Source organism: Triticum urartu, chromosome 6 (assembly GCF_003073215.2).
Source record: "Triticum urartu cultivar G1812 chromosome 6, Tu2.1, whole genome shotgun sequence".
In the NCBI taxonomy this organism is placed as follows: Eukaryota; Viridiplantae; Streptophyta; class Magnoliopsida; order Poales; family Poaceae; genus Triticum; species Triticum urartu.
In genome coordinates, this window is record NC_053027.1 from 239497921 (window position 1) to 239510802 (window position 12882).

Below are 12882 nucleotides of genomic sequence, written 5' to 3' on the forward strand. Positions count from 1 at the left end.
GGGATCTGTGTAGCTTTTGGGGTAGTCTTCTTTTATTTTGGTTCCGTAGTCGGACCTTGATTGTATTTGGATGTTGTAATGCTTTATTCATGTATTTGTGTGAAGTGGCGATTGTAAGCCAACTATGCATCTCTTTCCCTTATGTATTAAATGGGTTGTGTGAAGATTACCTCACTTGCGACATTGCTTTCAATGCGGTTATGCCTCTAAGTCGTGCTTCGACACGTGGGAGATATAGCCGCATCAAGGGCATTACAGCCGCCGCGGAATACCGAGGCATTAGGGAAAGGTTGCCATTTCGGTGCAACGAGACCAAGACCATGAGGACTACGAGACGGAGGTCACCGTGGAGCCCAAGACGGCGTCATCACCAGAGCTTTGCGCAGGCGAAGACTACTTTTGTCAGGATAGCTAATACTTGTTGTCCCCCTTCAAATTAGCCCACCATTGTTGGCTCCCTTCCCGCTCAATATTTGGGAAGAGGACCAGGGCCTCTATAAATAGGACCAGCCGCCCACAGAGCAAGGGGTTGGAAAAAAGGAAGGGGAGGCTCGATAGAGAGGTTGTAAGCATAGAGAGAGAGAGAGAGAGAAAGGTGGCTGAACTCCTCCCAGCAGTTCATTGCCCCGGCCAAGAGCAGACCCTCGCGAGGCTGTTCTTACTTGTATTGTTCATCATCATCAGCCCCAAGAGGCAATCCACCCACCACACACTGGAGTAGGGTATTACACCACAACGGTGGCCCGAACCAGTATAAAGCTTGTGTCCCTTGTGCAGTTCTTTCAGTAGTCTAGATCCTTGCGAGACAGAGAGGTAGAAGACATAATCTTCGTGCTCACCCCAGAGTTCGAACCTTAAGGGTCTGCCGGAACCCGAAATTCGACACCTGCGAGATGTGATTGAGCACAACTTGATGATGTGCCCGGACGTGTGCCTGGTGAAGCAAAAGGCACGACGACAAGCCCCGGAGAAGAAGTCGTTCATCATCCTGAAGACCCACAAGCTGCAAGAAGCCGATGTTATCTGAGAGGTGTGGCATCTGGATTGGCTGGCGAACCCAGTTATCGTCCCCAAGAAGGGCAGGAAGGAGCGTATGTGTGTCGACTTCACGAGCCTCAACAAAGCATGTCCTCATGACCCTTTCCGTCTTCCGGGCATCGACCAGATTGTCAACTCCACCGCCGAGTGAGACTTGCTGTGCTTTCTGGATGCCTTCTCGGGCTACCATCAAATCAAGATGGTGGTGCAGGATGTCAAGAAGATGGCTTTCCTGACCCCGTGCGGGGTGTATTGCTACACCTGCATGCCGTTCGGGTTCCGCAATGCCAGTGCGACCTTCCAATGATTGATGGACATCGCCCTGGGCCGGCAGCTCGGGTGGAATGCCCAGGCGTACGTCGATGACATAGTGGTCAAATCTCGGTAGGCGAGAACTCTTGTCGACGATTTGGAAGAAACAGTCACCAATCTACGCAAGGTAAACTTGCGGCTCAACCTGTGGATCGACATTGCGCCCCAGAGAAGTGCGTGTTTGGCATCCCATCCGGCAAGCTGTTGCGTTTCCTCATGTCGCACAGAGGGATCGAGGCTAACCCAGAGAAGGTCATGGCTATAGAAAGGATGAGCCCACCTCAGACCCTCAAGGAGATGCAGAAGCTCATGGGCTGCATAACTTCTCTTGGGCGTTTGATCTCCAAGCTGGGCGAGCGCGCCCTCCCGTTGTTCTAGCTGGTGAAGAAGAAGGGCTCATTTGAGTGGACTCCGGAGGCCGAGACAGCCTTCCAAGACCTCACGAGGTACCTCAAAAGCCCACCGGTGATGGTGGCACCTCGTCCTCTTGAGGCCCTAGTGCTTCACCTGGCCACCACACCCCACTCGGCCAGTGCGCCACTCGTGGTGGTCCGATTAGAGCGCGTAAGTGTGAACGCGAGGCATGGCGTCCCACGCCCGATCGTGCCATCACCACCCCGGGACGGCGCTCCTGAGGCCCCGACTGCCCCGCAGGACGACAAGGCTCCCAAAGCTCCCTGGTCGTAAGAAGGGCAGGACGCTGTCGACGCCCCCTCCCTCGACGAGCATCCCGTGTACTTCATGAGCACAATGTTACGTGATGCGTGCACACGCTACCCCACGGCATAGAAGCTCCTGCTCGTGCTCCTCGCCGCCTCCAGGAAGATGTGCCACTACTTCTAGGGCCACCCTATTAAGGTTGTCTCCGCATACCCCTTGGGGAAGGTGCTATGGAGCCCCAACGCAACGGGAAGGGTTGCTGAGTGGAACGTCAAGCTGCAGTCGTTCCAGCGAGAGTTCAGCACCACCAGAGTCATCAAGGGCACGGCCCTTGCTAACTTCATGGTGGAGTGGACCGACGCGCCCGACCGAGGGGTGTGTGAGGACCATTCCCTCACGCCCAAAGATGAAGCACCAGATGGTTGGGTCATGTACTTCGATGGCGCGTTCACGCATCAGGGCACGGGGGCTAGAGCTGTGCTCATCTCACCTACCCAGGACAAGCTCTACTATGCCGTGAAACTCTGCTTTTAGCATGGCAAAAATGTCTCCAACAACATCGCCGAGTATGAGGGTCTACTCGCTGGCCTCAGGGCCGCGGCGGCTCTGGGGGTCACGCGCCTCACAATCAAGGGCGACTCCCATCTACTCGTCAACTTCTCCAACAAGGCGTACAAGCCAAAGGATGAGCACATGGAAGCATAATTTGAAGAGGTACGCAAAATTAGGAAACTATTCTTGGGCTTGGAATTGCAGCACGTACCGCGTGGCGCGAACAAGGAGGCGGACGACATCGCCAAGAGGGGGTCCAAGCGCGACCCCCAGAAGCCTGGCGTCTTCGAGGAGTGGCTGTTCAAGCCGTCGGCGGCTCCCCCCACTTCAGGACCAGCGCTGCCTCAAGAGGAGCCGCCCATGGCACTCTCCTCGGGCTCCCCTTCCTGCGGTTTGACCTCGGGGGCCAACCTTCTCCTTGCGCTCAAGCATCAAGAGGGGTGCTGGACTGAAGAATTCAAAGCGCGCCTGATCCGAGGCGCCTTGCCAGAGAAGGAGGAAGACGCAGAATGTGTGGCCCGCCAGGCCACCACGTACTGCATGCAGGACAGCGAGCTCTACCAAAGGCCCCCAAACAACATCTCCCTGTGATGTATCTCCAAGGAGTAGATGTGCGAGCTATTGGCCGACATCCACTTCAGGGACTGCAAGCATCACTCCTCGTCGTGTATACCCTCGTAGGCAAGGCGTCCTGCAGTGGATTCTACTGGATCATGGCGCTCAATGACACCACCGAACTGGTGTGATCTTGTGAGGCATGTCAGTTCCACACAAAGCAGATCCACCAGCCCGCTTAGGGCCTCCAGACCATCCCGCTCTCATGGACGTTCGCTGTTTGGTGGCTGGATATCCTGGGTCCTTTCGCCGAGCATTTGGGGGGCTACTTCTACCACTACGTCTCCATCAACAAGTTCACCAAATGGGCAGAGGTGGAGCCCATGCGCACCATCCCGGCTGGCTCGACCATCAAATTCATCAAGGGCATCATGAGCCGCTTTGGGGTCCCCAATTGTATCATCACTGACAATGGCTCTCAGTTCACGAGCAACCTTTTCAAAAGGTATTGTGCTAACCTTGGTGAGGGACTCCTGGATTAGGGGGTATCCGGATAGCCGGATTATATCCTTTGGCCGGACTGATGGACTATGAAGATACAGGATTGAAGACTTCGTCTCGTGTCCGGATGGGACTCTACTTGGCGTGGAAGGCAAGCTAGGCAATACGGATATGTATATCTCCTCCTTTGTAACCGACCTTGTGTAACCCTAGCCCCCTCCGGTGTCTATATAAACCAGAGGGTTTTAGTCCGTAGGACAACATACAACCATACTGTAGGCTAGCTTCTAGGGTTTAGCCTCTCCGATCTCGTGGTAGATCAACTCTAGTACTATTCGTATCATCAAGAATAAATCAAGAAGGACATAGGGTTTTACCTCCATCAAGACGGCCCGAACCTGGGTAAAACATTGTGTCCCCTGCCTCCTGTTACCATCCGCCTTAGACGCATAGTTCGGGACCCCCTACCCGGGATCCGCCGGATTTGACACCGACATTGGTGCTTTCATTGTGAGTTCCTCTCTGACGTCGCCGTAAGGAAGGATGCCTCATCGCGTTGTTAAAAACAACAATACTGTCTGGGGAGCTCTGGCTGTCGGCCAAACTCTCCGGCTAGGCAGTTTCATCATGACTGCCTGTTCGGCCGCTGCACCGATGATGACTTCTCGGGTCATCAAAAACAGCCTCCACGTCGGCTCGGAATTCGCCGAGCAGATAGATCCAATGGAGCTCTCTTCCCTAAACGAACTCTTGGATCGCATCGCCACTTTGGGATGCGTTACGAACTATGATCGGAATGGGTTTAAACCCGATCAAAGGGAGATTAACTCTCCATCGGCCACCCATCATGTTGCGGTGGTGGAGGAACAATGCGGAAACTCTACCTCTATTTTGAGGACTAACTATGTCCGGATTCCTATGCTCTCCGAGCCGGATACCCGCTTATGGGAGGACATCACCCAAGCCATGAATCTAGAATCAGGCAGCGGGCCAGACTTATCAGGCAGCACTCCGGAACCTGAACTTCCAAGATTGGAAACTCCTCGGCCCCTGGGTGTCAGATCGGGTAGGGGTTCGGACTGAAATCCACCCACCCACCCAGACATAAACGATCTTTCCCACATCAGGCAAGAGCCCCATGAAACAGTACATCATTATTGGGCTAGATTCCTCCTTGTGATGAACAAGGTTAAGGACTGTCGTGAGGAAGATGCAATCTCACTTTTCTGCAATAATTGCACGGACAAGGGAATCCTTAACGCCTTAAGTCACCGTGACATATCATGCTTCGCTAACTTGGCGTCCATAGTACGAAAGTATTGTGCGATGGAAAGCGCCTGGAAAACCGAAACGAAATTTTGGGATAATCCGGCTCCGAATATACACCCAGTCCGAAGTAAAAGGGTGCACTATCATAAGACACCCGAGCTAGTTGCAAAGAAACAAAAACCCTCTACAGGGCATGGAACCGTACTGGAGGGATGGCTTAACGGACCCTGCAAAATTCATAGTACAGCGGATACAATACCAACGCACAGCCTTAGAGCATGTTGGATACTCCGGCAGGTGGCCAAAAGTGGTGAGGATCTTCTTATTCCAAATGCCACAGAGCACCATCCCGTGGATAACAATACAGTGTTAACAGTCTTTGAGACCTTCGCGTCAAATATTAGGCGCAAGCGAACACTCCGCAGCATGGCCGAAATCTTCCATGTAGCAGCAATAAATCCATGGAGTGACATGGCTATTACCTTCAATGCCAGTGACGAACCTAAATTCTGAACAGCCCGAGCACCAGCCGCACTGGTCCTCGGTCCAATTGTGGACGGTTTTCGACTCACCAAAGTACTTATGGACGGCGGCAGCAGATTAAACCTCATCTATGAGGAAACTCTTCAAAAAATGGATATAAACTGGAACCGCATTGAGCAAAGTAGCACAACCTTCAGGGGAATCATACCCAGTCGGGAGGCACGATGCGCGGGGAAAATCACACTAGATGTGGTATTCGGTACGCCAGAGAACTATAGGTCCGAAGAAATTACATTTCAAGTGGCCCCGTTCATCAGTGGATACCACGCCCTTTTAGGACGTGAGGCGTTCACGATCTTCCAAGACGTACCCCATTATGGGTAAATGAAGCTCAAAATGCCCGGGCCCAACGGAATCATCACCCTTGCCAGTGATCCGGACACAGCACTCCGCGCCGAAAACAAAACAGCCGCACTGGCCCTCGAGGCATTATTCGAAGCCCTCTCGGTCGAGGAGTTAACCACGCTACGCTCCACGGTGGACAGGGACGACGTGATACTCGATAAGAGATCCAAATCCACCTCTTTTAAACCAGCGGATGAAATAGTCAAATACCAAGTCCACCCAACGGACCCTACAAAAACAGCCTCCATCGGGGCATAGTTAAACCCCGCCGTGGAGGCCGCACTACGAGAGTTCCTGCGCGGGAATTGGGACATATTTTCCTGGCATCCCTCAGACATGCCAGGAATCCCACGCAGGCTGGATGAGCATAGCCTCAATATCCTAAAGGGATTAAACCCGATCAAGCAAGCTCTTCGGCGTTTCTCCGAACCTAAGAGACATGCCATGGGAGAGGAACTAGCCAAGCTATTGGAGGCCGGATTCATCAGAGAAATAAAACACCCGGACTGGCTAGCAAACCTAGTGATGGTACCAGAGAAGGATAAATCCCGGCGCCTTTGTGTCGGTTTCAAGAACCTCAATAAAGCTTGCCCAAAGGACCCCTTCCCCCTCCCCCGCATCGATCAAATTATTGATGCTACCGCAGGACACAAGTCATTGTGTTTCCTCGACGCATACTCCGGTTACCACCAAATCAAGATGGCGGAGTCCGACCAAGCCACAACGGCATTCATCACACCATACTGTCCCTTCTGTTTCAACCCAATGCCTTTTGGGCTCAAAAACGCCGGCGCAACATATCAGCGCATGATTCAGACATGTTTGGAGAAACCAATAGTCAAAACAGTAGAGGCATATGTAGACGATGTGGTCGTCAAAACCAAACACGTCGACTCTCTGATAGAAGACTTGAGGCTCACATTCGACAACCTCCGAACATATGACATCAAGCTCAATCCGGAAAAATGCGTTTTCGGCATACCGGCCGGAAAGCTCCTGGGTTTCATTGTCTCCAGTAGAGGTATTGTAGCTAATGCGGCCAAAATACGAGCTTTGTCACAGTTGGCTACCCCAACAGAGGTCAAACAAATCCAGAAGTTAACTGGATGCGTGGCGGCTCTAAGCCGCTTTATCTCACGCTTATGAGAAAAGCCTTTACTCCTTTATCGCCTCCTTCGGCGCACCGAACACTTCGAGTGGATGGACGCTGCCACAGTCGGATTGGAAGAAATAAAGGCCATTTTGGCAACCAACCCAATCCTGGCCGCGCCAAACATCGGCGAACCAATGTTGTTGTACATTGCGGCAACTCATCAAGTTGTAAGCACAGTGCTCGTCGTCGAACGAGAAGCTGACGAACATAAATTCCCTCTTCAAAAGCCAGTATACTATGTATCCACTATCCTCACTCCATGCAAATCACGGTACCCACATTATCAAAAGATAGCCTATGCGGTATTCATGGCATCCCGGAAGCTGCGACACTACTTTCAAGAGTGTTCGATTACAGTAGCCTCGGAAGTTCCACTCAATGATATTATAAACAACCGCGACGCTACGGGCCGGATTGCCAAATGGGCCATTGAGCTCCTCCCGTTCGACATAACATACAAACCTCAGCGAGCCATTAAGTCGCAAGTATTGGCTGACTTTGTCGCCGAATAGACGGAGGCCGAACTCCCTAAAGAGTACGGCGCATACTCCAATTGGATCATGCACTTCGATGGTTCTAAAATGCAGGCTGGTCTAGGGGCTGGCGTCGTCCTGACGTCCCCAACCAGAGATACCGTTCAGTACGTACTGCAAATATTGTATACAGACTCTAACAACGCAGCCGAATACGAAGCCCTGTTGCATGGTCTTCGGATGGCAGTCTCCATGGGCATTCAATGCCTGGAGGTGCGTGGGGATTCAAACCTCACAATATCCCAAATAAATGGAGACTTCGACGCCAAGGATCCGAAAATGGCGGCCTATCGAAACGCCGTCCTAAAAATGTCAGCTCAGTTCGAGGGGCTCGAATTTCACCATTTGGCTCGGGAAAACAATCAGGCGGCGGATATCCTCGCCCGCATCGGTGCAAAACGCGATGCGGTCCCCCCCCAACATATATTTGGAGCGGCTGTTCAAGCCATCCGTAGTATGGGAAGGGGACACCGGTAACAATAGTCCGGACCCGGCCAAAATATTCGATACCAAAATAACACCTTCAGCCCACGTAATAATGGCCATCATTGCCCCGTGGACAAAACCATTCCTGGCCTACCTAACTAGACAAGAACTTCCGGAGGACCAAAATGAGGCACCCTGCATAGTGTGGCGATCCAAGGCCTACAGGGTCCATGAGGGAGAATTATACAAAAAAAAACACTACCGGAGTCCTTCAAAGATGCATCTCCGAAGAGGAAGGGCGGAACCTTTTGGCAGAAATTCACGCCGAGCTCGGCGGTCGCCACGCTGCAGCCCGGGCTCTTGTAAGCAAGGCCTTCCGTACAGGATTCTTTTGGCCAACGGCCCTGGCAGATGTGCGTCGGTTGCTAGCTCTTTGCAAATCAAAGCCACATGCCACCCACCGCCCTCCAAACAATCCCCATTACGTGGCCCTTCGCGGTCTGGGGGCTTGACATCGTTGGACCCCTTAAAGGGGGAACCCACAAGAAAAAATACTTACTGGTCATGGTGGATAAATTCACCAAATGGATAGAGCCCAAACCTGTTAAAACAGCCGAATCCGGACCGGTGATAGACTTCATATCCGGGGTCGTACACCGTTATGGCGTCCCCCACGGCATCATCACTGACAATGACACGAACTTAACGGACGATGAGGTAAAACTCTGATGCAGCAAAATGGGCATCAAGCTCGATTACGCTTCAGTCTATCACCCGCAAACCAACGACCAAGTTGAGCGAGAAAACGGTCTTATAATGAGCGGCATTAAACCCAGATTAGCGCATTCCTTAACAGAGTCTAACACGGACTGGGTAGAGGAGCTCGACTCCATACTCTGGGGACTGCGGACCACGCCGAAACGTAGTACCGGATGTACACCCTTCTTTATGGTGTACGGCGGAGAGGCAGTCTTGCCCTGTGACATAATTCATGACTCACCTCGAGTGCGCATGTACGAAGAAAGAGAAGCCGAGCTCGATCGGCAGGACAGTCTGGACACCCTGGAGGAGGAGCGCGATGTAGCAAAAGCCCATTCCACATTTTATCAGCAACAGGCTCGCAGATACCAAAGCAGAGAAGTACGAGCCAAAACTTATAATGTTGCGAATTAGTTCTATGCCTGTCGGATAAGAGAAAGAACAAGCTCGAGCCCAAATGGGAAGGTCCCTTCATTATTGACCAAGTTCTGATCGGTGAGCGTACCGACTGCGGGATGCATCGACTAATTGACTCGAGCCGAACCTATGGAACGCGGCCAGGCTCCGAAGATTCTACGCCTAGCGCCGGACTCAATGTTCGTCCCCTTCCTCTGTCCATTTTTTGCATATACATTACCTGTCTTGTTTTTCTTTCTTTCTTTCTTTTATTCTTTCTCTAGGCCTTCAAGGGCCAACCTGTGCCTCGCTTGCACATTATAGATGCGCTAGCCGCGCTCATCACACCTGGGGGGTTCTTTCACAGAAGCTTAATTATTTATCTGGGCCTCATGCCCCGCACATGTGTTATACTTCGGCATGTACCTTTTTTCGCCATTATATGCATCGATATGACTTAAGTTTTGGCCAAGCTGGGTTGCCTGGCTCATGTATTTATGCCCTACGTTCCCGTTAATTCGGCTTGGGCATAAGGGGAGCACCTCTGCGATTGTTACTGCCGGGTTAGCCGGATGTCTACCTCAGACTGGGTGAAGCCGAAAGCTAGAGTTCTTAAGGGAATATTCGGTCGGTGAACAAAAGATGATTTTTATTTATTTTCCATATCTGCCCCCAGATGTTTTTTACTGCGTTTCTTATCGCAGTCCGGACATGCACCTTAGGGCATGCATACCCAGGGAAAGGAACCCTTAACGGAACTATTCTCCCTAGAAGATGTTTCTTACTACCCATGTAATATAACATAACTAGTTGGGCACTTGTCCGTTCAAGCACTAATGTCCCCTACGCCTGGTATCCACGCATACCCCGGTTCTTATATAACTGAGCGGGTATGCGGATACACTCCGGACTATTGGGTCCCGAGGTTGAAGCGAAAAGGTCTGCCAAGACAAATGATCTACAATCCGGCTAGAAGGCATTATACATGTCACTTTAATTAAATAGTCATGCAGACTGACTAAATTCCTCTTCTATACCATCCAACAGGTGGTCTAGCCTACAATCCTGTTGGGAATACTTTGCGGCTAATTCTACTTGCCCATAAACTAAGCTAACGGGGATCTCTTTTCCGTCGGGCGCCACAGGTCTGACCTCGGCCATGTGATTTGGGTCAGCCTTGTTATACCGCGTCTTCACCATGGCCCAGGCTTCTTTGGCACCTTGACGGCAGGCCGATATCTTCCATAATCAGAAGCGCCGCCGTGCTCCCTTGAGCTTCTCCGTAAGCTCTGCAATGCCTTCTGGCAGGGAGACGGATGGCCACAAGGCCTGGGCAACACCTTGCATCACCTACCGAACTTGTTCGTGCAGATGTGAGAGCTCGGATAGAAGATCACCCGCAGACCCAGGCATTTCCTCCGCGGGACGACCCGTCAGCATACCTACAAACATATTGCTGTTAGTCGGCTTCTTCGCTGAACTCCTTCAAAAGGATTCGTTCAAGCACTTACTAAAAATGCCGCGCCGAAGCCGCTTATTTTCCTTCTCGGAGTCTGCAAGCTGGGCTCGAATGTCTTTTAGTTCCAAGCTCAGCTTGATATTGGCGTCTTGGAGATTGTTTTTCTCCCGCCTAACCTCAGTCAGCACGCGTTTGCCAGCCTCTAGCTGTCGCACGACATGCTGGTCCTCCAGATTCATCTGCAACATCTATTGTTAGATCTACAGCCACGCCGCACACTATATGATAGCCATCATTCTTTAAAGTAAATGTTACCAGCGGGAGACTTTTTCGGTTCCTTCAAAGCGGCACCAGCGGACCGAAGTTGAGTCTTGCATTCCTCCAGCTCCTGTGACAACCTAGTATTCTTCTCTGTAAGAACCTGCACAATAAAGATGATCCTTAAATTAGTGCTGCTAACTGTTTCAAGTCTCAGGGGCTACTGATACATATAAATCGTCAGATTTACTTACCCGTACATCCTTTACATACTGATCCGTGGCTCCGGCTAGACCATCTTGAGCAGCACGGAGGTATGCCTCTACAGAATTGAAGGCATCAAATGCCTCTGGTGAGAAATAAGCGTCACGGAGTACGGCCCGGCGGCGCCTATGATTCATGGCGCTTTCCACTTCTGAGTTTGTAGTAGATAATCTATCCACATCCTTTGTAGGGGGATTATCCGGCGCCCGCCCCATATCGGCTTCCGCCTCTATGTCCGGTCCTGGCGCCCGACTGGTGGAAGTGTGATTAGCAACATCGCCGGACATATTCCGGCGAGCGTTTTTTCTGTCAAAAAAACACGGGCATCGTTACATTTCGAGAAAGACGACAACCACGGAGTGGGGTTTCTATTATACCTTTGCGCCGGCATCTCCGTCCTGACCGCCTTCCTTTTTGGCCTACCCGGCCTCGGTGTCTCTTGTTGGCAAGTTGTTGCGGGTTCAGCAGGGCGTCCCGAATGCCTTCCCTGTAAAAATGCCATATGTATATGGTAGGTGAAGTGTCTAACAGGGGATCCTAGTTTTTGGAGTTGGGATATTTTGGTTTTCTTACGTGCGATGCAGGAAGTAGTCTGGGATAGTCGGCCATAATGGCCACCATGGCATCATCATAGCTTAACTGATAGAACTGTCGGTCCATCACCTCCACGAATATAACCGGATCTTCGTCATGTCCAGAGTCGAGGGCCCGGTCGGGGTCCTCTGGTTGTGGGGAAGGACTGCTGACCTCCTTTATGGATTTTCGCAGTTCCTGCCGCAAAGTGGCAAGGTGAATACTCACAACAAAGAATGCGGGAAAAATGGAAGTAAGTTGATATAACTTACCCAGCTTGGAGGATTGTACATGCATAATCCATCCTGTGGCTTGATGCGGATGAACTCCTCTTCCTCTCCCTTGAACAATTCGGACAAATTTTTTGCTAAAGCGGCAGCATTGTCCGGACCCTTACGCCCGCAACGAGTGGCATCATCCGCCCCGTTAAAACACCACAAGTGGTGCCCACGATATTGAAGTGGTTACACTCCCCGCATTATGCAAGTCGACATAACTTCGATTACTGTCAATCTTGATTGAGCCAGTGCTTTAATCCGGTTCATCAAGTAGAGGACTTCTCCATTGTCTTCCACCTAGGAGCTCCGTGGGCGCCAACTTAGGCGTTTCTTCAGAGGGGCATTGCTGAACTCAGGAAGACCCCGCCGAACAGGGTCCGGAAGGGGAACGTCCTCCATATAAAACCATTCCGAAGGTCAGTCTTCAGACGACTTCTTTGAGGTACCGGACAGGTATCCGGTACCGGCGATGTGCCATATTTCGGCTCCGCCCACTTGATAAAGTGACCCCCTCTGTGTGCGAGGGACGAGGCAAAATAGCCTTTTCCACAGCTCGAAGTGAGCCTCGCAGCCCAGGAACAACTCGCAGAGAGCAACATAGCTGGCGATATGTAGAATGGAGGCAGGGGTGAAATTGTGTAATTTGAGGCCGTAGAACTCTAGGAGCCCGCGGAGGAACAAATGAATTGGAAATCTGAGTCCCCTTAATAAATAAGGTACAAGGCAGACCCGCTCCCCCATAGAGGGACAGGGAAAGCTCTCCGCTTGCTCCCCGCTTTTGTAGGTGGCAAGCCCGGCTCGAACAGGCACCATATACGCCGGAGGGAGAAATCCCTTAGTCTAGAGCTCGACTAATTGACTGTGTGGGACTGGACACCTCTCACAATCACCGGTCTTAGGGCTACGGCGGTGGGAGGAGGAGCTGCGGAGGTCGGCCATGCTGGAATGGATCTTTCTGAAACGCGCTCTGATGGATTCTCGCTGGGGGAGGATGGTATGGATTGGATC